The sequence below is a fragment of the Natator depressus genome, chromosome 1, assembly GCF_965152275.1.
Source record: "Natator depressus isolate rNatDep1 chromosome 1, rNatDep2.hap1, whole genome shotgun sequence".
Classification (NCBI taxonomy): Eukaryota; Metazoa; Chordata; order Testudines; family Cheloniidae; genus Natator; species Natator depressus.
The window spans coordinates 169,084,775-169,112,108 of NC_134234.1; the positions used below are offsets into that span (position 1 = coordinate 169,084,775).

At 41.4% G+C, this 27,334-nt stretch overlaps 1 long non-coding RNA gene across 1 annotated transcript in view; it reads left to right on the plus strand.

The window, feature by feature from the left end:
* The window catches only part of LOC141983787 (uncharacterized), a 49,731-nt gene that overhangs the window by 12,358 nt on the left and 10,039 nt on the right, over positions 1-27,334 (plus strand). Inside the window, exon 2 of the long non-coding RNA XR_012638511.1 lies at positions 16,632-16,774. This is a non-coding gene — a long non-coding RNA (uncharacterized LOC141983787). The remainder of the gene's footprint in view (positions 1-16,631; positions 16,775-27,334) is intronic.

Below are 27,334 nucleotides of genomic sequence, written 5' to 3' on the forward strand. Positions count from 1 at the left end.
AGGGGAAAAAAACAGAAATATTGGGAATTAAGACTAAAATCTATAATTGTAAGAATAAAGATACAAAAGTGCTAAAAGTCCTCACACCTTTATCTGTATCTGGAAAACAGCATTAGGGAAAGGGATATTGAAGGCTAAAGTTATAAAGGGCCCATAGCCTTACATACCTTAGATAAAAAATATTGTCCCCAAACCATTGGGGTGTATTCATTGTTTGGCTATACTGAAAGAAGGGCAGGAGACATTTGACATGGGTTTAATCAGGCCACAATTTTATTATTAGATGTCTGGGACTACTCGGCAGATAAAAGTGCATAGTGCAGGTAACCCTGTGTTTATTCCATTCACGTCCCTCCAGCAAATCCATTGCTGGGACCTTACCATCCACTCCACCCTCACCCATAGGAGGGTTGAAGTGGGCTATAAGAATGGGGGGTTGGCTCCCTGCCATAACATTCATCAGAGTCCCTAATTTCCCCTTTACTGAACACCTCTTCTTAAAGTCATTTTCCAAACCATTTATCCGGTCACTGGATACCTTCCCTATAGAGTACCTGCACTGGACATCCTCCACAAGGAGGCACTGGCAATTAGCTTGGCTGCCTCCCCGACAAACTCAGTGGGGTTCCCAGACATCTCTTACTGCCTCCCCTTTTATATCGGTCAAAACAAATGTGCTCCCAGGATGTACAGAGGAACCCCATCCTTCCTGAATTATTTGGTGCCCCAGGATGCCCAAATTGCTGAGCCTTTTATGACCTCAAGGAATTTGGCCACCCCCCGTTAGCATCTGTCATGCTTTGTCCTCCCAGGTGGCACTCCATGCTTCCCAGCCAGACCCTGCGTTAATGCATGTCTGACAACACAGATCTGCATCAAGTCCCTTCTAGTTCTGTGCAGTAATTGAACCCCTTTACACATTCCCAAATAGCATTTTCCAAGGTGTGCCACATCATGTTGGTGACTGCTGATGGGACTAGGTAAGTCCATCAATGGCTATTAACCAGGATGGGGCAGGGATGGTGTCCCTAGCCTCTGTTTGCCAGAAGCTGGGAATGGGTGAGAGGGGATGGATCACTTAATGATTACCTGTTCTGTTCATTCCCCCTGGGGCACCTGGCAGTGGCCACTGTTGGAAGACAGGATACTTTGGTCTGACCCAGTATGGCCGTGCATATGTTCTTGTGATAACCATTTAACCCACTGACAAATGTAACAGCCGGGAGGTGATTCCAAGATCGTTGTGGATGACAGTTGACAGGTCGCCCACAACTCCATGTACCGCAGCCTCCGCTGCTCTGTAATGTGCCATTCGGTGATGAGCCTTCCTGCTCCTGTAATTGCATGAATTCATTAAAACTTGTCTTCTAGCGCTGCCACGTGAATGGAGGCAGTGGATCTCCATGCTACATTGCTAACCATTCTACCCCCCAGGTTCCAGGCAGCTAATGGCATCCAGTCTGGTTCTTGGCTGGCTCCTGGTGCCAGCTTCTGAAAGCTGTTATGTAAAAGTGAGGCAAGGCATCTGCTATGCCAGTATAAACCCAGGATAGGCAATAAAGTAATGGATTTTATCCTAGAGACTATTTGAGGACCAAGCCCTAGGAGAAAAACTTGCAAGTTATGTACAGGCCATTGTGTGAAGGGCCCTGCTTCTCTGCCCTCAATTCATTCCTGTGGAATCCTTTTTTTTTTTTTTAACCACGTAGCCCAGCCATGCTCCTGACTTCTAATATGTTTGTTTGACAACACATTACATACCCCATCTACACCCATGACATCTAGGGTTTTTGTTTGACAGTGTATTATTTATAGTCCCCAGAAACAGAATCCTAAACCAACAGTAATCTGCCCCCATCTGCTTTATTAAGGTATCCCCAAATGAGCACCCTTAACAGTTCAGCTGAACTGGAAATGGTACCCTTGCCAACCTGTGGGTGGCACTGGATTTAAGCCCTATTCTGGTTCCCCCTGGGACCCTTTCCTTAATGCTGTGGCCTGAACACACCCCAAAACGTAATCCACAAATATGCCTGCCCTCATGGATGCTTCCCGAAATCTGCACCCCATGCCACATGCATTTGTTGCTGCACTGACACACCCCCTGCTATCAGCGTTGCCCTCAAGTCTTGTACTCAGTTGGGAAGAACATCAATGCTCTGGGAGATCCTGAATCCTTTGGAAACCCTGAATGCTGTGAAGACAACCGTAGAAACAACAGTCTTAACCACTTGCATGAAAATTCCTGCTGACTGAGATAGAAGTTTGCTTCCCTTGGAGTCCCCCAAGCCATGAACCTGGGGAGAAGAGGGGGCTGCCTTTGGTAGTGAAACAGAACCCCATGCACCCCTGTCCTAGCACCACCCCCAAGCCTCAGTTGCATGGCAACTACCCCGACTGCCTCTGACTCCTTCATCCCCACTACATATGCCCTGTGCAGCCTTTGAATCCCCTCCCCCCAGCTTTTCCCAGGGTTACGGCTGAGCCTGACAGAAAAGGGAGAAGTGAAAATTTCCTGGGTCTGCCCTGCCTGCCCCAAGCCAAAACCTGAAACTGCCCCTAACTGAATTATCACAGCTCAGTTGCTATAAGGGTGTGTGTGTGGCATGTTGACGTTTCCCTCCTCCTCCTACCTATACTCCAGAATAGTATGTCCCTTAAAGCCGACTCACTAGGTACCTCCCCCTCCCTTTTTGGCACTACAAATGTGTTCCTGCCCATCTCTGCATGGATTGAGGAAACAGGTGTGGGAGGGGGCCTCCTCTCCGTCTTGGTCTCCTCTCCCCCTTCACTGCTTACCATCCTGCCTCTACACAGATCCGGGCTGAGCAGAGCAAAAGTGCCCCCTGTTGTCCCCCACCCAAGCAGGAAAAACTTAAAACTGGATTCACTAATGCCTGCTGGGGTTGGGGGCACTCCCTCTCCTTGTGTTCCAACCAGGGGGCTGAATCAGACTGCAGGCTGCCTGGCTAGCCATATCCCCATCCCCTTTCAGAGTTACTCTTGTGTGCCTGCTTCGCCCTACCTAGGTCAGAGGAAGGGTGGAATTGCTCCCCTACCCCTTTCTTACTGTACTGCTTCCATGAGGAGCCATGCTGAGATCAGCTGAAGTGCTATGTTCGCTCCTGCCTCAGCCTGCTCCCTGTAAAAGGGAGGCTGGCTCAGGTGCAGGGCTGCCCCTTTTAAACCCTGCATTTCCAAGGGATGAGCCAGTGACCACACCAACCGTTTTGCAGCAGTTTTCATCTCCCCACCCCTCTAATCGCACAAAATCAAACACCCTGCCCCGCCCCTTCCCCGGATCCCTGCCCGACACTCACGCCATCCCCCCTCCCGCTATCGCTCACTCTTCCCTACCCTCACTCACTTTTCTGGGCTGGGGTAGGGGGTTGGGGTGTGGGAGGCAGTGAGCGATCTGGCTGGTGGTGTGGGCTCTGGGGTCAGAGATGAAGGGTTCAGGGTAGAGGAGGGGGCTCTGGGCTGGGGCAAGGAGTTGGGGTGCAAGAGGGGGTGCAGGTTCTGACTGGGGGTGTGGGCTCTGGGGTGGGCCTAGGGATGTGGGGGTTGGGGTGTAGGAGGGGGGTTCAGGACTGGGGCAGGGGGTGGGGTACAGGATGGGGTGTGGGGTGCAGGCTCTGGAAGTGGGCCCACGGCTGGGGCAGGGAATTGGGATGCGGGATCTGAGAGGGAGTTAGGGTGCAGGAGGGGGGTTCCAACCTGGGGCAGGGGGTTGCAAGTGCAGGCTCCAGCCAGGCAGTGCTTACCTCAGGCAGCTCCCGGTCGGTGGCACTATGGGGCTAAGGCAGGCTCCCTGACTACCTTGGCTCCGTGTGGCTCCTGGAAGTGGCCGGCATGTCTGGCTCCTAGGTGGAGGGGCCAGGGGGATCTGCACGCTGTCTGCATCAGCAGGTGCCACTCCCACAGATCCCACTGGCCAAGGTTCCCAGCCAATGGGAGCTACGGAGCTGGCGCTGGGGTGGGGCAGCACAAAGAGATTCTGCCTAGAGGCCCCAGGGACATGCTGGCCGCTTCTGGGAGCTGTGTGGAGCCAGGGCAGGTAGGGTGCCTGCCTTACCTCCACTAAACCATCAACCGGACTTTTAACAGCCTGGTCAGTGGTGCTGACCGGAGCCGCCAGGATCCCTTTTTGACTGGGTGTTCCGGTCAAAAACTGGATGCTTGGCAACCCTACCCCCAGCCATAAAACACTGTTCCCTTCATTCAGCCAGTCAGCCAAATACTCCTGCCACTCCCCCCCACCCTCCGCTTAAAGGTGCAGTGTGGTCATCTGCATAAGGGGCGTGATCCAAATCCCAGTGAAATCAATGAGGGTCTTCAGTGGGCTTTGGATTTGCTCCAAGTTGAGTAGGATTTGTCCCAGTGGGAAGAAAGTGTTTTAAAGGTTTTAGACATATTTCTGTCATATTGTGGTCGTTTAAGTCCTCCGCACCTCAGCTGTCACATTTGTAAAACTCCACATTGTTATTAACATTTGTTAAACCACTTTCAGATCCTCAGAGTGAGGAGGAGCTGTACAAGTGAAAAATATTCTTATTTCAGAGGCATTGCCACTCAGGAGCATTTTCTTCCCAACACAACTCTGCAAAGATGGAATTTAGCCAACAATCTTCACCATTATCAAACTCATTTTCATAAGAATTTCTGTTGGTCCTTGAAAATGCAGATTTATACAACATAAACCCCAAAGAAATACATTTTTATCCTCCTTTTAGCAATCACTTCTTAGTTCCAAATATTATATTATGGAAATGTGATGAGACAATAGACGGAAAATAAACCAGAACAAACTAAAATTTACTTATAAAACTGAAAAGAAGAATGGAGGTGGCCATTTTGCTATGTGGTAGTCACCACGCTATAAATAACATAGAACAATCTCCAGTGGTTATAGTTACTAATTTATTTTGACTTTTTTTTTCAGATTATTGTGTCTTTTTTCTCAGATTGTGAGGAAGGCACCATGGCCAAAGTGTTGACTCTGATCTTATTGGGTATGCTTTCCCTGAATTTTGCCTATAAACCTTTTTTATCTTAGGTCAATACACTTTAGACAGCAACATCATTTTCTAAGATATCTTTTTTTTTAAATCTGAAACATATCTAGGACCTGGTTTCTTGTTATCTCACCTAGATATTGCACTTCCAATATCTCTTCTGTCCCCAGAACTCACATTGTTCTCTCTGCTGTATTCTATATACCAAGGATTGGCAACATTTGGCACACGGCCCGCTAGGGTAAGCCCCCTAGAGGGCCGGGCTGGTTTATTTACCTGCCGTGTCCACAGGTTTGGCCAATCGCCACTCCAGGTCCATGGGGGCTGTGGGAAGCGGTGTGGGCTGAGCGATGTGCTGGCCGCTGCTCCCACAGCACCCATTGGCCTGGAACGGCAAACTGCGGCCAGTGGGAGCTGCGATCAGCCGAACCTGCGGATGCAGCAGGTAAACAAAATGGCCCGGCCCACCAGGGGGCTTACCCTGGAGGGCCAAGGGCCAAAGGTTGCTGATCCCTGCTATATACCTATAATCTATAAGTACCGTGTTATTAACTAATATATTTGAAGAAGAGCTGACTGCAATGCTCATTTAGAGCAGCTTTCCCCCCTTGTCTTGTAGTCAGTTTCCATTATTTGTTTGTATCTGTGAATTTTCGTAATAGTCAGTGCTGAAGTACAAGTAAAGCAGAATTTATGCACTGCTTTCAGGACTATGAAAGTTTCCAAAGGCCATAGATACTGCTCCAGAGAAGGCTGAATTACACAGAGTACTTGGCAGCTGGCTGCAAAACACTCCCTCCCCGCACCAAAAACAAAACAAAACAAAACAAAAAACAAAAGTCTGTACACTGAGGTGAGCTTTAAGATATAGCACAGGAACACACAGTCATTGAGCAACCAGGCATTGGCCTGTTGTGCCAGTCCAGTGGCCCTTCCGTGGAATTAAAAGCCAGCTGACTGGGTGTTCAGCTATCAGTCTCTCAAATAGCAACTGTACACCTGGAAGTAGTCAGAGCTCAGCACACTTTGCCAGCCTAACAGAAGGTAAAGCAAGCCAAGAGGCAGTTGACACCTCTGCTCACTCACTCTGCCTAGAGACGTAGACCTGGAGCCTTTTAGTTATTGGGCATACACCCCATGTTAAGACAGTGCTCTCCCCTAATATCGAGGAAAAGTAACATAAGAACTTAGCAATCTGGCTATACTTCCCTCCCCGAACTGTAGAGGGCAGAAGGGAGGAGAATTCAAGCCCCTAACAGTGGTCCGGAGAGAAATCCCGGCTCCTGGAAAGATGGCAGGGAGCAATCTTCTTCTGGCACCTACACTGCATTTCTGAGTCTGTCTCCTCCTCTAGTGCAGGAAATTCTCAGAGACGAGAATGAGTAATGTGGGGAGTGGAGGGGAAGAGAGAAGTGAGTGATGGGAAAGAGAGAATGGGTAAGAGCTAGAAATTAAGGAGGATGGGGAAGCAGAGAAAGACTGCAGACAGAGAAATGTGAGAGAAAGGTAGATTAAGCAAGCAGGAAGAGATTCAGAGTGAACTTTTTGAGAGAAGGTGGAAAACAATGGAAACAGAAATGAAAAAGATGAGAGAATGGAACAAAAGTGAATACGAGGAGAAATACACACACAAAAGACAACCCAGAAACATCAAGATACATGGTAAAAGGAAAGAAATAAATAGAGAGACATTCAAATGAAATGATCAGTATCGCCAACGCAAAGAATTCAATGAGTCAGGTCCAAATAAATCTTGAGATTGACAGTAAAATCATGAGACTGAAATAGCATACAATTTGGGTTCCTTTTATTCACCAAGTATTGGCCTGTTATGCCAGTCCCTTCTGTGGTTTGGTTTGTTGGCTGGTTCGTTTTCTTGAGCCTTTATGGTAGACACAGCTCACATTTTCAATCTTTTTTCTGCACATATGAGGGTTAGAAAGTTGCTTTAAAATAAATAAACAAATAAAATCTGAGGTTCTCATGTTATCACTTGTTTCCTGAAGCTGGGGTTTTAAATGAAACACAAAATATTGAGAGACTTGTGCTCAATTCACAAGAGATAGCAATGCTGAATCATCTCTTCCTATGTTAAGTCCCACAAGAGGGAGCTTCTCAATGAAGATTTCCCCACAGAGCTTCCCATGCAAAATAAAGGACTGGAAGGGACCCTGAGAGGCCACCTAGTCCAGCCCCTCTGTCCTGAGGCTGGACCAAATAAATATAGACCATCCAGCACTAAATGTCTAAATGCCTGTGTGACTATAAAAACCTCCAATGACAGGGATACCACAACCTCCATTGAAAGCCTATTCCAATGCCTATAGTTAGACAGGTTTTTCCTAATATCTAACCTAAATCTCCCTTGCTGCAGATTAAGCCCATTATGTTTTTGTCCTACCTTCACTGGACATGGAGAACAACTGATCACCATCCTCTTTGTAACAGGCCTTAACATATTTGAAGCCTGCTTCAAGTTCCTCACCAGCACCCTGTCTTCTTTTATCAAGACTAAACATGCCCATTTTAACAAGTCTTTCCTTATAGGTCGGGTTTTCTCATTTTTATATGTCTCCTTTCTGGACCCTCTCCAATTTGTCCTCATCTTTCTTAAAGTGCAGTGTCCAGAACTTGACATAGTACTCCAGCTGAGGCCTCACCAATGCCGAGTAGAATAGGACAAATTATCTCCCAGATCTTACCTACAACACCCCTTTTAATACACTCCAGAATAATATTAGCCTACTGCAAATGCATCACATTGTTGACTCATATTAAGCTTGTGATAGTGTATCACCCCCTACACCCTTTTCAGCAGAACTGCTGCCTAACCAGTTATTCTCCATTTTGTATTTGCTCCTTTACATTTGTCTTTACTGAATTTCATCTTGGGAAATTCATTCTTCTGCACCAACACTGGTCCATGGCAACCTCTCAGCAAAGGACACACTAACCAACCCATAGTTTGGGTCTATATTAGAAGCTATGTTACTGAAGACTTGGCCTGAGCATAGCAGCTCCTGTAACCCCAAGTAGGAGACTTCATGAAAAAGCCTACAACTATAGTACTGTTCCTTGAGAATTGTCCATGGCTCCAGGACTGGGCAATGAAAGCCCTTCCTGTCCCTTCACACTGTAAGGTCCACCGCAGGAAGGCTGGTCAAAATCAGTACATCAAAAACAGAAAGAGGGTGTACTGTTAGGTTGTGAATGTCACCGACAAGAGGTGGGAAAGTCCACTCAAATCATAGGTACAAGACACTTTCCCCCATAATTCCCTCCATAACTCATACACTCTCACCTTCATCTTGTTCTGACTGAGCTCGAGGCATCTCATTCCAATCCAAGACAATCTCCTGGTCAAACCCCAAGCGAAAGACACTGCATCCTGGGATCTGATGAAGGAAGACATAAAAGTGTATGTCAAATGCCAGCTAATGACACTGCATCCGAACAACCTTAATGTCTTCCCCAGTTTCCTCATACACACATTGAATAGGAAGGGTGGCAAGCTCACTGACTGACTGACTGAGAAAATTACCAAATACAACATTCTGGGCTCTTTATGAAAGGAGTGGAATAGAATAAATGATGGTTGATAACTCTGGCAACACCTGCAGTCACATAAACAAAACTTTTTGGTCAACAGAACCAAAGATAATCAGGATGACCATCTAGCATCTTTGACTATCATTAGGAGGAAATAGTCCAGTAATGAGACAATACAATCTGACTGTAGCGGGAGAAAAGGTAGGCTGATTGGGGAAACAGCCACAGCTGGGGCCACACCTAATCAGGCCACAGCAGGCCCTGATAAGAAGGGCTAAGGGAGGAGCTGGGTAACTCTCTCTCTCACCTGCCTTGGAGGGAGAAGGGCTTAGCTGTCTAGGAGCACAGGGTACCTGAAGCAGAGCAGCACTGGGAAAAGGCAAGAGGAGCTGGGGAGCTCCAGCCTAGCAACTCCCCAGGCTGAGGCTTTGGGTAAGGCCTAAGCAGGTACTGGGGATGCAGAGGTGTAGCCTGGGAATAGGCAGAGGCAGCTGGTCCAACCCCCTTGCCAACGATGAGTGGCCATTACAGACTGAAGTTTGCCCCAGAGAAAGGGGGCTAGATGATGACTGGCAGAAGCCACTGAGGCAAGGTGGGCAAAGGGGGAGGAGGTTCCCCTGGGAAGGGTGACACAGAGTATGGGGGTGCTGTTGTGGGGAAGCACCCCAAGATAAGGGGCACTGGGGTCTGGGAGGGACACGGGGCCTGTGGCAGGTGAGACACCGACCAGCATGGGGTGCTCTGAGGCTGTAAAGAGCTAAATCCTGGACTGACCAGCAGGGTTAGTGAGTGCTCAATCTGCTATACTGACCTAAAACTCTAATGGAACATGTGAATTTCTGGTGACTTCAGAATTGTGATCTCACCATTTTCTTTACTCTGCAGGGTTATTTGGGGCAAGTTTATTGTCTGTAAATATCAATGAATACAATAATGGATCCCTACAGAGTAGGCTATTAGAATGCGATTGTCACCAGGGATACAAGGAGGCCTTCAGGCTACTCAGAAATCATTAGTGTGTGAAAAGATTCTACTTTAAAGTGAATGTGTGTTCAGGCCTTCTATCACATGGTGGATATCTTTTGAGAGGTTCCAGGTAACTGACTGTAAGCAGTATGAAATTCTTAATTAGCTTGTATGTAAGAGGTGTTCTGCAGGTTCAAACAAATTCTTTGAATGCCTTTGAAATGCTCCATATGCACCCATGCAGATTAGAAGAAAATTAATTAAATTGTATACACAAGGTTAATGAGCTGCATTAAGTACTGAGTACAATTAGGTTTTGAAAATTCTTAGTAAACACCACTTAAAAGTAAGCTATGAAAGATAATATCAGAAATCAAGTGGACTGTAGAAATAGTTATTGTTGTGTACTGAGGTCTGAGCTAATAGATGAGGTTATGTACAACCATACATTGACACTGGACCCGCCTGTGTTCTGCAGTTACAGGGGGAGATACAAACCATGGGAGGAGGATTTGTTGGAAATCAGAGGAGGACAAAGACACAAACATCTTGCTTCCCTTTAGAGGGATACAGAACTTCCTAAGATGTAAGGTTTCATTTTGGTTAGCAAACGTATTTTACAGAAGCGGTCAGGCCTTGGCTAGCTCTGGTTCTGAGAGTGTTAATCTAGCTGGTTTATTCTGCTTAATTCTTATGTTGAAATGTTCTTTCATTTTCCAAAAAACTTTGCATTTCAAAAGACATCAAAAATTGGTGGTAACTCCAGTGTTTGGAAACAAGTGCTGCTGGATGCGCCAGAGAGAAGAAAACTTTCTTTGGAATAAAAGAAGAATGCATAAGGAGCAAGTGATGTAATTGCCTTTGTCAACATGCCAAAAGGTGAGGGTATAATGATAAAGCCAAAAAACCCTATTTCCCCACACATTTTAAAGACTAGTAGTGGCCAGCCCTGTGTGCTCACTGTGTCTAAATCTTACACACCCCATATTAAACAATCCGAGTAATCAGGATGGCTAAATATGGGTTCATTCACTGCTATTGTGTTTTATAGTCCAGGAATCATCACCGGCTCATCCTTAACATCTTTAAGGTTACCATCACCAGTGACAAAGGAAACCTGCTGGCTTGGAAATATAGGGAATGGCTCCTTTCATAATACACAAACCACAGAAATACAATTGTTCATACAGGAACAATTTGTTCTGTTTTCCTCCTGTTCTACTAATCTGATTGAAAGATGGTGAGTCATTCAGTAAAGGCTAATAAGAATTTGGGGTTACAATGAATGTTAGATCAACGCTGATATATGTAATGCCATGTACATCTGATGATTAAGAAGAACAGTGACCTGTTCAGAAGAAAAGTCATGGTCTGGTCATACAAAAAATGACAATCACAAACACAGAACCAGCCTCACTCCCAATAAAAATCACAATCCTCATTATTTTAGCCAAAATATTTATTTTATAACATCAATAGTTTTATTAAGCTATTAACAGCAACAGATCACACTACTATGTCTTGAGAACTAAATACAAAATATAAGAATAAAAAAAAAAAAGAATTTCCTCCTCCTACAGAGGGAATATTACTTGGAAATCTCCATAGCAAATCTTTTGAAAAAAACATTCAAATGGGTAACTGTGTACACACACAGGGGGTCTGCAGGAAACATTTATAATTATTTTAATACAATAGCTTATTATCTTTCTATTTTTCAATTTCTTTTTATCTTTCTATTTTAGGGTTCTGTACTGCCTGAATTTGAGAGCCTCTGAGAAAAGGTGACAGCAAGAGGAAGTGAGCATTTTCCCTGATCTCAATGAGAAGACACGTGCTTAAACACATGCTTCAGTGTTCAGTTTTCTAGCCACTGCATTTGATCAACACCCACTGGCATCAGTAGGTGTTGCTTGCAAGCAGAGTTTGCAGCATCAGTCCCTAAAATATACACTTTTTCCATTAGTTGATCAGGCTCCTTTTTCTGTTTTTTCTGTCTGTATATGTGGCAGTATTTGTAGGTAGCTGAATGCTGCTAGCCCAGAGGTGTTCAAACTGGTGGGCAGACCTCCCCAAAAGGGGACACAGAAGGTATTGGGGGAGGGAGTGTGGGAAGCTTTAGCGGGGGGGAAACTTATTAAAAGCACACTTTACCCACAGCAATGAATAACTAGCAAATCTGATTCCTCCAGACATATCAGGTCTACAGACGATGTGGCGCATTTTGATGGATTTCTGTTATTCTTGCATAGCATTATACAAAGTTGTTGCCATCTGTAGATTAATCCATTTGCTACAATGTGGGATGCAAATTCTTCTTAAGATAGAAGGTGATCTTCAGATACTGCTTCAAGCATCCAACCCAGGATGGAAATGCTCTGCTCCAAAAAAAAAAAAGTGCACCCATTACACTAGTAACAATAGTGTGATACAAGTAAGCAGTATCTCACTTAAAATTTACATTACCATATATTTAAATGGCTCTGTCTGAATCAAATATGCTTAGTGTTTTTTAATATTACAAAAATCAACATGCAACTCACTAAATATGTAAGTGTGTGTGTGTATGCCAGGGTGTAAACTATTTTAGACACAAAGAAGGGGGGTGAGATAAAATACATTTGAGAACTACTGTCCTAGACAAACTGCTTTCAAGTTTTAGGGTTTATTGTTCCTCTTATGTTCTGCCAACAGTTTTCCCATTAAAAGGATCCGTCTCTGGTGGGAAAACTTAGAAGGCAAATTCCTATTCCAATGTTGCTGCATGATGTATCAAGTGAAATAATCTAATTCCATGAAGTGACTATTTTAGTAATTGAACCAAAAATAAAACATGCACCTCCAGCTACAGTATGTACATAGTACCCATAGGTTTTGTGTATTAATGGATGTGATAAATCATTTATCATTTTCTATAAAGAAATGTCTTGGATGTGTATTTGTAGCATTATTATACTAGAGCATGTACTTGGCTATTTTTCACCAGATAAGATTGCTATAAACTTCAGGCTGTATTCAATTATTTCAGACTCTAAATAATTGTAAGTAAGGCTTTTTATTTAATTTCTTTTACTGCTAATAAGGCTAATATAAATAAAAGCACACATTCCCAAAAGCTTATTTTATTGTTGAACAGGAGGATGGTTCACTGTAATTATTCCTCAAATCCTTTTAGTACATATTTAATTGTGTTCAATAAATATACAGCTAGTGCACACTGTCTGTAAACAGTAAATACAGCTGGGTTTCTTCTATATATGTGATATCAGCTTTTGCCCTACTTTGGATCTGTGTAAGAATTTTCTAGATAGATGGTGGAGGGTGGATGGGTGGGTGGGTAGAAGGTATAATGTTTCCACGCTTAACACACTATTAATTCGCTATGTGCTCTACTGCTTCAATTTCATCCAATCTATGGGTTTCCACAGCTACTTATCACTGTAACATTTGAGTGATTTCCACATCAAATCAGTAGCAACAGTGAAAAAATATTGCCTTTCTTATATGCTAGTATTCACATCACGGGATTCTTTGGGTACTCACTGGTGAAGGGACCCATCGAGGATACACATCTGTAACTGCCTCAAGCAATGTCATCATTAAACCACCAGGGGAAATATAGAGAGGCAGATCTTCAGCTAGTATAAATTGTCAGATCCCCACTGATATCAATGGGACTATGGCTATTTATACCAGCTGAGGAACTGCCCCAGAGTTTTATTTCCAATATTACCATCATTACACCTTACTTTATACTCTAGAACAAAGTCTCCATGTGTACTACCAACCCAGTAGACATGTAGCTCTGTTTATACTGTCTTACCATATAAGTAAAGCTGTGACACTCGGCATGTAATAATAATTTTTAGCCTTGTGTTGGCCTCATAGAAAACAAAACAATTTATATTAGTGCAGCAAAGCCTGTGTCCATCTCAGCAGTGGAGAGAACTGATGGTCAAAGGGTAAAATTCTGGCTGCTGTAAAGTATTTTTCCATACCAAATGCTTCCCAGGTGATCAGCAACACTCACAAAACAAAAAGTGGGGGGATGATTACTTGGAAATCTCGGTAACAAATCTTCTGAGAAATACTTGCAAAAGTTCATTAAACTGGGGACAAAAACTTTAATTAGATTCCTTAATAAAATCAGAGGAAGGGGTTAAGTTAGAATAAAGGGCCACAGTAACAATAGCAACAGAATCCCCTGGGCTAACGTATGTCAGCAAGGGAAGAGTGGGAGCAGTTATCATTAATGGCCATTCTCAGCTCAGGTCCATGGGCTTGGGTCAGAGTTGCTAGAGAGTGGGTATGAAGTAATCACATAAAATATTCAATTGTCATACCAGTACATAGCTCTTAACTACTCAATATTCTGAAACATCTGTTGTTCATGATTTAGGCCATGTCTACGTTACAGTTTTGTCGACAATCGCCTACCGCTGTAATTAAACTGCTATTGGATGTCCACACAACTCTCATTGTGATGGTGGAGCACGTCCACAATTGGTATTCTTGCACTGACAGAGAGCAGTGCACCGTGAAATTCGCCACTGTCTGCTGCTAGGAGTTCTCGGAAGGGATCGTTGTGCATTAAGGGGGCAGGATCACTGTCCCATGATGCAGTTTTCTCCATCCCATCATACTGTGTCTGTTTCATCCTCATTTTCAACAGCCACTGTAAACTGTGCGGCTGCCATCTCTGTCTGAAAGTATGGATCCAGCACTGCTCTCCAGTCTTGTGATAAGCATTATGAACACAACGCAGCTAATCCTACAGTATTTCATGAGCTGCAAATCTGATAATCCATGGTGTCTGCCCTGCTGTGCACCATAGAAAGAAACAATTCAAGATTGAATTGGTTTAGCAGGCCAATGCTCAAACCACTGAGCTATCCCTGTCCCCCCCCCACCTTTATTTTTGTTTGATTGTTACCACATCCACCCAAAACACCCGTGATTGGCTCCCTTATCTAACCGTTGTATTAAATGTAGATTGTAAACTCTTGGAGGCAGGAATCATCTTTTGATTACTTATTTATACTTAGTCCCCTGGGTTATATCTAGTTGTGCTTGGATCCCCTGGTAATATTACCATACAAATTAATAAAATAAAAATTGAAGAAAAAACACCACTAAAGGTAGAAATCAATAGTTGGAAACCAGTGTGTGATGCGCTAAAGAAAAATATCAGTTTTATTCCTTTCCAAAGGTGTGTGCCTGAGTGTGAATTGTGTAGTAGCATATGTTTTCAAATCACTCAAAAAATGTGAGCGGAATGACATATTTTACAAATAACGGAAACCAGGAACTACTGGTCCCATTATATAGCAAAAAATAAACAACAAATTAAAATTTGACTTTCACCCAGCCGTTACTTTCTAAGCTACACAGTAAGCCAAACTGTATTTTGACCATAGGCTAGAAGCAGCCAAAAGATAGAGTTCTAAATGAGCTTACTATTTCTTCTTGCATTAATCATATTTTAACTAATTGATCAAAAGCACTCACTGTCATATTGAGAGAGAAAGGGGAAAAAAGATGATGGGGGAAAGAAAGCTCTAAACTAAAGTAGATTTATTTAAAATATATTTTAAATCAACAGTTAACTTTCCAGAATAAAATTAACAGTGTTTACCAGCATATGTCATGAATTATATATGTGACACAGGTAATCTGCAATTTCAGTGTGTTGAGGGCATATCTGCAAATAACTTGAAAAAGCATCTCTGAAGGAAGAGCTCATGCTTGAACATACCCCCTGCGCAGGAGCCAAAACTGAGCCAGATGGCACCAGAAGCATTTGAGCTCCTTGCCTTGTATGAGAGATTGTTTTATTCAAGTTGCTGTGATTAGTTAAGAGAAAAATTCCCACTGAAGGAAACATCTGTATTCAGTAACACTTGGGAAAGTTAAATATGTTGAACATACATTCAGATCCAGATTGTCAAATGTATTTCAGCAGCTAATTCCCACACATTTCAATGGGAGTTAGGCACCTAAATATCTTTGAGGATCTGTGCTTCAGAGCTTTGTTTAGTGGTTACAGCAGGGCTCTGGGAGATAAGACTCCTAGGTTCTCTTTCTAATCACCATTTCTAATAATACAGAAATGGAGGGACTTTGAATGCAGCTGAAATGCAGCAGACAAACTAAATGAGAAGAAATACTGTTTTCACTTTTACTTGTATGGATCGATGTACCTAAAATAACTAAAAATTATTTATGCCCATTCATGAGTGTTATAATTTATACATATAATCGTGCTGTTGAGATTGGCTTTTTTAACAATTGTAAAGAAACCTTATGACCTTTTTTTTGAGACTCTCCAGGGTACTGCTTAGATAGTGACTAATTCACCTGTTCACCATGCATGCACTATAAGGATGCATCATCATTTTTATTCACTGGATTCATATTTCTCCATGGAGAAAGGGCAGAAAGTCAAACAAGACAGGGAGGAAAAGGACCTTCATTCTAAAGAGTTGTGTATAGTTAATGTTTCTTCTCTGAGAACACAGACAGGATTTTTTAATCTCTACTTGCTATGACAACAACAAAAATCAATTTTCCTCCCTACAATAAATTTTATTTTCCCTTAGTGTTGTGTTTTTCCCATAATTCCAGTGAGTAATAATTTTACCTGAGTAAAAGCTGCTGGATACAGACATAAAAATGTATAAGGGTGTCATCAATCCAGATAATTGGACAAATGTTTACCTTGGATACTGAAGAGACTATGTAGTTAATCGGTTATAGGTATCTATGTGAAAGTGATATTTCATTAAAAGTTGAACTGCTTTTTACAGTGTGGAGATCCCACATACAGTATGTAAATTTCAATACATACTGTACATCTCCCGTGCAACCCCACCCTCCAAAGCCTCTGTTTTTAGAAATAAACGTAAGATAAAGACACAGAGCTGTTTCTATTCTTTCTTTTTCTGCTTCATAAGGGTGCCATTATTTTGAAATTGCCCTGGCAGCATACAGTAGAAAAGGCACAACCATTTTTTCCAGAACTTTTGTCAAACTCTTCTGCAGGCTATGCTGCTGTCATCCATTGAAATGGAACAGTTATGATGTAACTATTTGTTCTAACAGGGCAGAAGAAATAATCTCCTTGGTACTACCTGTAACATCCAGGCAAAGTCAAATGATTACATCTACTATGTCTGCTGAAAGAGGAAGGCACAAAATCAGGCAGCTTCCTGAAGATTGAGGAGTGAGCCAACTGTGTGAAAATAGTAAGTAAATAACTGTAGCAATTTCCAGAAATATCTCCCTTCATTTTATTGGTTGTTTGAAAAGACCATAGGTATATAGCAAGAAGTAACTGATGTGATATCTCAATTTTAGTAAGGCTTATGATAAGCAAATTAAGGATCTTGAAAAACTGGAGAAATAATCTGAAATAAATAGGATGAAAATTCGGTAAGGACAAATGCATAGTACTCCATTTAGGAAGGAATAATCAATTGCACAAACACAAAATGGGAAATGAGGACGAGGAAGCAGGACTGCAGAAAAGGAGGTAGGGTTTATAGTGGATCACAAACTAAGTATGAGTCAACAATGTAACACTGTTGCAAAAAAAAAAATCCTAACGTGGTTCTGGGATGTGTTAGCAGGAGTGTTGTAAGCAAGATACTAGAAGTAATTCCGTCAGTCAGTACTGATAAGGTCTCAGATGGAGTACCGTGTCCAGCTGTGGGCACCACACCATGGGAAAGATGTGGACAAATTGAAGAACATCCAGAAGAGAGTAGGAAAAATGATTAAATGTCTAGAAAACATGGCCATTTGGGAAAGATTGAAAAAAAAATGGGTTTGTTTAGTCTGGAGAAGAAAAGACTGAAAGGGGACATAATAACAGTCTTCAACATAAAAGGTTGTTATAAAAATGAGGGTGATAAATTGTTCCCCTTATCTGCATTGGACAGGTCAAGAAGTAATAGACTTAAATGGCAGCAGGGGAGATTTAAGTTAGCCATTCGGGAAAAAAAAACTTCCTAACTCTAAGGGTAGTTAAGCACTGGAACAACTACCTAAGGAGGTTGTGGAATCTCGGTCATTGGAGGTTTTTAAGAATAGGTTAAACCTGTCAAGGATGGTCTATATAATACTTAGTCCTGCCACAGTGCAGGAGACTGGACTAGATGACCTGTCAAGATCTCTTCCAGTCCTACATTTCTATGATTCTATGTAAACAAAGATTGTTAACTACACTGAATCGTTTTGACATGGTATAGCTTCAGAGAGGGTTATGGCCCAAGAAGTTTCCATTTACAATAAAGAATAAGAAACAAAGTTTTTACTTCTCATATAAAATACATACAGTACATGTCAGTAAAATTAATATATAGCAGGAAACTACTTTTAAATATAAGATGTCAGTATCAATACTTTAATAAATGAGATTAAAAAATCATAATATACACTGTGTTTAAGTTGTGAAGCTAAGCACAATGACTGCTTGGAAAGTGATGGAAAAGATAGAAGATCTAATTGCAATTTACAAATCTGGATAATTTTGGAATAATGCTCATTTGTTTTGCTTATTTATATAAGTTCTGGGTACAGTGTGTAAATAGAGGTTACAATGAAAAATTTAAAAATCTTGGCTAAAATTTTCAGCGCTCCCGAAGTGACTTAAGAGACTAAGGACTGGTTTAAATATAGTTTGGATCAGTTTGACCATGTTAATTAGGGGTTTGTTCCCCCCCCCCAACCAACTATAGTTAAACTAACCAGTACAACTAATAGTGTTGACAAAGTTAGACTGGAATAAAAGTTGCCTAACACGGAAATAGCTTATTTCTCTTCCCTTCCGGTACAGAAAGTAAGCTAAACTCATAAAAGCACCTTTATACCCATATAACTTTCTCCACACTAGGGTTATTGTACCATTTCAACCTCAAAGGCAGTACAACTTTTACATGCAGACAACGCCTAAGTCCCATTTGTATGACTTAGGGACTTGGGGACTGAAGTCTCATTAAAAATTAGTGGGACTTAGGCTCCTAAGTCACTGAGGTATTTCTGAAAAATGGTATCCCTCATCTAAAAGGGCAGGCAGAGTACAAGCAACAGCAGATTCACTGACACCTCACTCAAACTGTATATTGCTGTTCTTCGTTGTAATCCCCTGCTTTGACCTCATGCTGTCTAGGAATGAGTGGTCATATAGCACTTCTGTTATCTCAGTTGTGAACCTTTTCTCACCGGCATGATAGATTTCATAGTCCATTTTCTGTCTGGGTGGTACTGCTCACTGGGAACTGAGATAAGAAATATGTTCAAATCCAATTATTTGATTATGATCTAATTACACAGAAACCAAAATACAAAACAGGATCTAAACATAAATTTTGCAAAACAATCAGAATGTAACTGGATTGTTTCCAGTTGCATCAAGAGAAAAAAATAACTAAATCAACAACAATTTTAAAGCTAGTTTATTTTAAAAGTTATTAAAATATATAAAGGTCATGAATATACAAGCATAAATACTGCAATGATTAAGCCAGTGTTTAATATTAGGCTCAGGAACGTGTTTACGATTTGATGTTGTAGGGCTTGATACTGAAAGATGCTGAATACATATAATTCCAATTTATTTCACTGGGAGTTATGAGTGCTCAACACCTCTGGTCCTTTCATTTATTTGTTCAAGTTCAAAACATATCTGAATTCTGTGCCTCTTGGCCTGAATGAGAGCAGAATCAAGACCAGGCGGTGATGTGATAATTTCAGAGTCTTATTAGCAATACTAACAGGAGGGAAGGTTTTTTGTTTTGTTTTGTTTTGTTTTTTTTGCCCCTTATGGAAAGCAGAGCAGCAATTTTTGCTGCATAGTACTACATATTTTCTCTTTCTTAAAAAGTTTGTAAGTAAATAAAATGCTTTTGAAAGGTGCCAGATTGAAAACACAATTCCTCTGCTTATTCATGGAACAGATACAGCACAGGTAGAAATAATGGAAACTTGCCACACACTGCCCCACCACCATACCTAAATCCCAACCAGTGTCTATTTTGTTGAAAATACCAACAATGGTGCTAACTGTGGTAAATCATCTTAGTGATGTACATATCCAGGAGCTAGATTTATCACACACAGCTATTTGCTGACCTATCACTGGGTTACAAGTTTAGGTCACTACTTACCTAGGCTAGATTTTTACCAGTAACTGTAAAGGTGAGAGGCTCCATCTCCACTATGGTATAGCTCTATTGTTAACTAATCTAAGTCAGTTACATATTGTTATTTAATATATCCAGTTTTTAAAATGGCATATGATTCAGTTGTTTAGAAACCAAGAACCCGCTGGAATGAACAGAGTCACAATGGTGCAAAATGGGAATAATGCAGTGGTGAATTAAGCCCCAAATGGTTGAAAGGTTTAGTGAGACAGGTTATTTTCTTAAGGCTACATAACTCCACTTGCATGAATAAGTGAAGCAGGATTTAGTGCCAGAAGTTAAAGGACTGTGACCTCTTAATGGGCTTGATCCTTGACCGTGGCTTTGTACTACTAAAATTCTACTCAGCTGTACTCACCTCAATGCAAAGTTCAGGTTGGGGGCAAGACAGAATGCCTGAACCTTAGCCAGAGCAGTGGTATATGTGAGACTGCTGCAACTGGAGTATCCTAAATCAGTCCTTTGGTTTGCTATAAGTTACTCTGGTGGTCATTTTGGATCCAATCTTTGATAAATGAAGCGGGGGGGGCCCTTTTATGGACACCCAGCCAACCAGGTAGCTATAAGTCCCTCTTGGTGGATGGTCTCTGCTTGCTTTACCTGTAAAGGGTTAAACAAGTCCACCAGGTAAAGGAAAGGGAGTGGGCACCTGACCAAAAGAGCCAATGGGAAGGCTAGAACTTTTTAAAATGGGGAAAAAAACCTTCCCCTTTGTGTCTGTTGTTCTCCAGGAAAGAGGGGAACAGGGAGCAGTTATGCTATGAGAAGCTTTAAGCCAGGTATGATCATAGATCATCAGATCATACCTAGAACTACTTATTTGGAACTCCCAAATGTGTAAGTAGATCAGGAATGTTTAGAAAGATGCAAATAGGTTTATTTCTGTTTATTTTTTATAGCTGGTGGACTCCCCTGTGCTAACCCCAGATGCTTTTGTTTGCTTGTAACCTTTAAGCTGAACCCTCAAGAAAGCCATTTTGGGTGCCTAATTTTTGGAATTGCTCTTTTAAAATGTAGCAAAAGCCTAAATTCCAGATTTATTTTCTCTTTTTGTTTTTAATAAAATTTACCTTTTTTAAGAACAGGATTGGATTTTTGGTGTCCTAAGAGGTTTGTGCGTATGGTGGATAATTAGCTGGTGGCAACAGCTAATTTCCTTTGTTTTCTTTCTCAGCTCTTCCCCAGAGGGGAGGTGAAAGGGCTTGAGGGTACCCCACAGGAAGGAATTCCCAAGTGTGCCTTCCTGGGTACCAAAAATGGGGTTTGAATTTGGGTGGTGGCAGCATTTACCAAGTCAAGGTAAAAAAAAAAGCTGTAACCTTGAGAGTTTAATATAAGCCTGGAGTGGCCAGTATTACATTTTAAAAATCCTTGTGGGCTCCCACCTTCTGCACTCGAAGTGCCAGAGGGGGGAATCAGCCTTGACACAAGCTAACTCAGGATCAGAGTTTAGTCACCTTCCCCATCTCCCCCACTCCTCAGCTGTGCCATGTGTAATCTCAGAGCATCTGAAGACCTGTCTCACTGTGTCCATTTTCATTATTCTGCATAGAACCAATGGATTTCATCTGATACAATGGGTTGCTGCAGCATGGCATGCCTAAGAGACCTGCCTCTAGTGTTTGAGGAAGGCCATCAGTTTTCTGAACACTGTGATCAGAGTTGTCTCGCCACCATGCCGATCCTTAGCTTCTTACCACAAAAGACAATCTTTAGACATCAGTCACCAAAAGCAAGGAATTTCTTTCTCTGGGGTAGGGTTACATAATTCGTTGTCTATGTACCAGGCTAGCCTGTTATTTTAAAAGAGCTTTCATTTTGTTCTCAAACAATTGCTGCAAACTCCACTCCACTAACTCCTGCCAAGTCAATCACAGCAGACTTTGAAAGCTGGTTGGCTAACTAGATGTTGCTCCTTACTAATAAAGCCAAGCCAAGCCATCAGTTGATAGCTGTCTTTTGCTGTCCAAAAATCTGTGCTGTATTCCCTCCCATCCAGGGTGATTCAGCATGGGATGTACCAATTTCCATTCCAACACGCTCACCACATTTCTGTAGTTCACTGCTCCTAGTACCTTCTTTAGTACGTATTGCTCAGCACACATCTAAATATTGTCTTGCGACCCTGATCCAAACTTTACCTGTGTTTAATACACATAGAATACAGCATCCAATAACTATGTAATCTCTTAATTCTTTAATCTCTTGATTCTTTTCCTGCCACACACTAATCTCCAAGTGTGACAGGTTACTCAGGTTGTTTATCATCCCTTGTTATTGTCATACAATCACAATGTAATGAGAGTAAGCTTTATTCTCAATAGGGCATCAAGAACTGTATTTAGCAAATCCATCCAATTCTACAACTGAAAGATAAATTCTTGCAATCGGAGCATTCACCTAATCAATCTTCATCTGTGTTTTGGATTATCAAACACTCAGGCTGTAACCAGGCTGAGGACCAAACCCTGTAAGGTGATGAATGCCCTTTGCTCCCACTGAAGCCAATGGGAGTTAAGTGTGCTCAGCACCTTGCAGGATCTTTACAGACAGTAGCACTGTAAAGTAGAACTGGTTAGAAAGCAACAAACCTGTTTCATAAAAAAAAATAATGAGTTTTTGAGGTTTGATTTTGTTCCAATGTGGAGACAGAATGTTTTCATGGGAAAAAAACATGACACACACACACACACCCCAGAATAGTCAAAAATCCAGTGATTAGGGCACTCATCTGCAATATGGGAGACTCAGGTTCAAATCCCTGCTCTGACTGATTCAAAGCAAGGTCTTGAACCTGGCTCTCCTACATCCTAGGTAATAGCCCAAACCATTAGCCTCCAGAGCCATTCTTTTTGGCTCATTGAATTTTCATATATATGGTCGAAGAGCTCCAAGAAGAAGAGTTGGGGAGGGGAAAGAAGGATTTTAATACAAGTAAAAAGGAATCATCTCTGTAAAATCAGGATGGTAAATACCTTACAGGGTAATTAGATTCAAAACATAGAGAATCCCTCTCGGCAAAACCTTAAGTTACAAAAAGACACACAGATAGGAATATCCATTCTATTCAGCACAGCTTAATTTCTCAGCCATTTAAAGAAATCATAATTAACACATATCTAACTAGATTACTTACTAAGTTCTAAGACTCCATTCCTGTTCTGTCCCCAGCAAAAGCATCACACAGACAGACACAGACCCTTTGTTTTTCTCCCTCCTCCCAGCTTTTGAAAGTATCTTGTCTCCTCATTGGTCATTTTGGTCAGGTGCCAGCGAGGTTATCCTAGCTTCTTAACCCTTTACAGATGAAAGGATTTTTCCTCTGGCCAGGAGGGATTTTAAAGGTGTTTACCCTTCCCTTTATATTTATGACAGGGGGATTTGATAGCTGCTTTCAACTACCTGAAAGGGGGTTCCAAAGAGGATGGCTCTAGACTGTTCTCAATGGTAGCAGATGACAGAACAAGGAGTAATGTTCCTTGCAGTGGGGGGGGGGGGGGTTTGAGGTTGCATATTAGGAAAAACTTTTTCACTAGGAGGGTGGTGAAACACTGGAATGCGTTACCTAGGGAGGTGGTGGAATCTCCTTCCACAGAAGTTTTTAAGGTCAGGCTTGACAAAACCCTGGCTGGGATGATTTAGTTAGGGATTGGTCCTGCTTTGAGCAGGGGGTTGGACTAGATGACCTCCTGAGGTCCCTTCCAACCCTGATGTTCTATGATTCTATGATTCCTTTTCAAATGTAGAACACTTCTTTTTTTGTAGATAATAGCAGCTGCTAGAGCAGGACAGTTATTTTTTACATCCTCTAAACTTTAATTGGTGAGCTTTGGGAATAAAACACAGATGGGAAGACGGAGGTAAGCAGGAAAGGGGGACCATGTGTCTTCTAACATATATATCCCGAGGAGTATCATCTAGCCATAATCCCCAGGAATAACCATATAAATGTAAGGGAGGGAAGCTAAATGGGTTTAAGTTAAAAAATAAATAATACAGATTGATTATGGACTGGAGCCCAAATATTCCCTGTTTTTACAGCCCTCTCTGAAATCAACATCCCTAGTAAACCCAAAAATCACTATGGAAGAGTATTGTAGAGTACATAGTCTGTCATACTCTGACTTGTTTTCACAGAACTATCATCAACATTCAGTATGTAGCACTGGTTGCCTTGAATGGGGAATCTTTCGTGAAGAATCAGTGTTAAAACATACAGGTCCTTTTTGAGGTGCAAAATAATTGTCTATTGTTTTCCTTGTCTATGCAGTAAAAGCTACATTTTTATCTGGATGGAGAGCAAAGTAGTCTATGGTTAATAAACAAAGGAAGAAAGTTTTGAATTGTATTATATACTGTCTAAACTTTGTAGATGTAGATACAGAAAGGAAATAGAGTGAAGGACAAGAAATAATAGTGTGAATCAGTAAAATAATAATAATAATAATTAATAATAAATAATGCATGTACTGCATGCAGCCTAGAGCCAAGAAAAAATGAACTTTTACTGAACTAGCCTACAACATAAAGGCACATATTTTAATGTATCTATTTAAATACTAACATTTTAGATTAAAATTTGGATATCTAGGCGATGTCCTTAAATCTTCAAAATGGTATTATATATTCATTTATATACAGTGCATAAGTAAACTGTTTAACTTTTAAGATATTTGTGGAACGTTTAAATATGGTGCTTTACTGGTATATGAAAAACCATTCCCTGCCCTGAAGATCATACAGGCTGTTGACAATTCTGTAGAGAACTCCCACAGAATCAGTGGGAACATTAATGCATGAAGCAAATGCAGAATGAAGCCTATGCATAGACATAACACCATAAATAATAACTAAATGCAAGGATAGTGTTATCGGAAGGGAAGGGTGAAGCCAGTGGCAATATAATATCACATGATTACTTGATTTACTACATATGGATCTTGTTGATTCCACTTAAAAGAAACCCAAAATGTAGGATGAATGTAGTCTTTTTAAACACTGATTGATTTTAGGGCCCATACCATAGCTAGAAAGGGGGATTAGGAGAAGAAAGCACAGGAGTGGAGTGGAGTAAAGGAGGCAGTAGAGTTCAGGAGACAGTGTGGTAGAGAATTAGAGGGTGCTACAGGTGAGGGAATAGGTAAGAGAGAAGGGAGGAGCAGTAAGACAAAGCAGGCAGCCTAGTTAGACAAGGTTAAATCAACTGTCAACAGTGAGTAAATCAAAAGACAAAAGTTCAATTAAATGGCAGAGCTGAGTTAACGAAATGGCAGCAATGAACTAAAATCAGGCCAAAACCCAAAAGGCGGGGATGGAAAAGTTAATCAAATGGCAGCAATGAGGTGAAAAGTGGCAGAGTTAATTAATGGCAACAAAACACAGACAGACAATCAAATGGCAGAAATGGATTAAAAACTGGCACTGTTTACAGTGGCAGATGACATGTAGGCTGTGTGAAGGATCTAGAAGATGGCAGTTGTACAATTCTGTGTAGGGGGCTAGGAAGCCACTCCCCTGGAGCCCAGTGCAGCTGGGAGCCAGAGATGTCTTCAGCACTGTGCCTGAAAATGAGAGATGTTATAGTCTACCTAGGCAGTACTTCAGAGGTAGGCTACATGGAATGACCCTTTATACCAGTTGAGGACGAAAGGGTTTAAAGCTCCTGGGTTTCGGGATATAACTATGATGCTGTGAGCTGTGGCTATTATAGGCCATCCACTCAGATTTCTTGAGGCTGGACTGTACCAGATTATGCAGCACTTTATTCCCAATAGAGAGGGAAGCAGTGAGTCCAACTTATTCCCCAAGATCCTGGTCTTCTTAGGAACTGCAGGCAACCACTGTGCTGCAACTGGGGAATTTTAGAACCCGCTCAGGTAGTACTCTAGGGATCACATGTATAGAGCTGTACTACTCCCTATTTATTCCACCACACCATGCTAATACATTTAGTCTATTAGCCACACAAACCATTTTTCTAATATATGAGTAATAAAGGAGGGTTTTTTCACTAAAATGTATATAATATTGAAGACAACCTCCAAGTTGCCCCACCACTGCAACAACTATAAAGATCATGGTGGATGAGCAAAGAAGTACATTTAATAAAACATCCAGGCAAAAGACTAGAATAGTACAATTACCACTCCAAATCCATCTTGCAATAGCACACGTGTCTTACAGGACTATTCCACCATAGTAAGGAAGCAAACAGAATTTTTTTCTTTCTCCTTCACTATGACAGCTACCAAAAAAAAAAAAAAAAAAAGAAAGAACATCCAGCAGAGCTACTATGAATAGCAAATGAAGTTGGATTGCAATCAACCTGAATGATGTTATCCAAACATCAACCGTTATGAAGAGTTGTCATCCTAATGCACGAAAAGGGTAGACCAAGTATAGGATGAACTTGTTGAGGAATAAAACTCGATATTGGATTAGATGGTATTAGCCCCCCTCTGACTGAATTTGGTCCTGTTGCACACAATGACATGAAAGAAACCACAAGACATTTTAGAGCTAGTACAAGCAAAACAGATCCATGCGTATTCTGGTTAGTGAAAGATAGTTATAAACAATTAGTCCTATTGCTAATGGAAATCCTTCAGAGAAGTAAACCTCCCAAAAGTAGAAGCAACACAGAAGATATATCGTAAAATAAATGTGGCACCAGCATCTTCAGTAGGCTGAACCATCAGGAGCAGCTCCTCCCTCATAGTCTGCAGCCTTCACTGGTGCAGTTCATTCCCAGTTCACTTTTGATGCCTCTTCAAGGCTGAGTCCCATTTGCAAAGCCAAACAATCAGTACTCAGCTACAACTAAAAGGACCCTTCTATGTTCCATGAGTTACGCTCCTCTGGGCCTATACAGCTTAATATATTCCAGAACTCATCAAATGAGAGATGGATATACAATATTCTTATTCAAGAGGGCTCATTTGTGCAATGGGAGATTAAAGAAGATGAGGGAAAATATACTGTGAAGCCCCACCTATTTGCTAGATCTTTCCAATCATAACCAAAATGGATTTAGAAAACAACAACAGCAACAAAAAGTATTAAGCAGAGCTTGCTAGAAACTAGGAAAAGTGAAGAGTAAAATCTTCTAAGAATGCAATTTTGGGCATTGTCATTACAGAATTAATTTATATGTTCAGAATTTAGAGCATGATCCAAAGGGCATTGAAGTCAATGTGAGTCTTTGTACTGGATCAGACCCTAGGTTCTGTGGTAATAGATACAATAGGAAGTTGGTAAGATTCTATAGATAGATTATATAGACACTTTTATGCGAACATCAGCACCCCCTTTTTTCACTTAAGGAAATCATGGTTAATGTGTATACCTGCTGTAAAATTCAAGGAACCAGGGATTACTAGGAGTACATTATACTAGCAAGCAAGTATTCTGGAGCTACAGTACAGATATTAAACTTCATTCAGAAGCTTTTTTAATATAATGTCAGTAACATCAAATATATTTTAAAATGCTTCCTCTGGACACCAGGTCAGAAGAATTCTTCTCAAGCAATTGCTTGGAACCACACAAATAAATAGAATTTTGATTAAGTAAAATTATCTGTCTACTTAAAGTGTCAGTTAT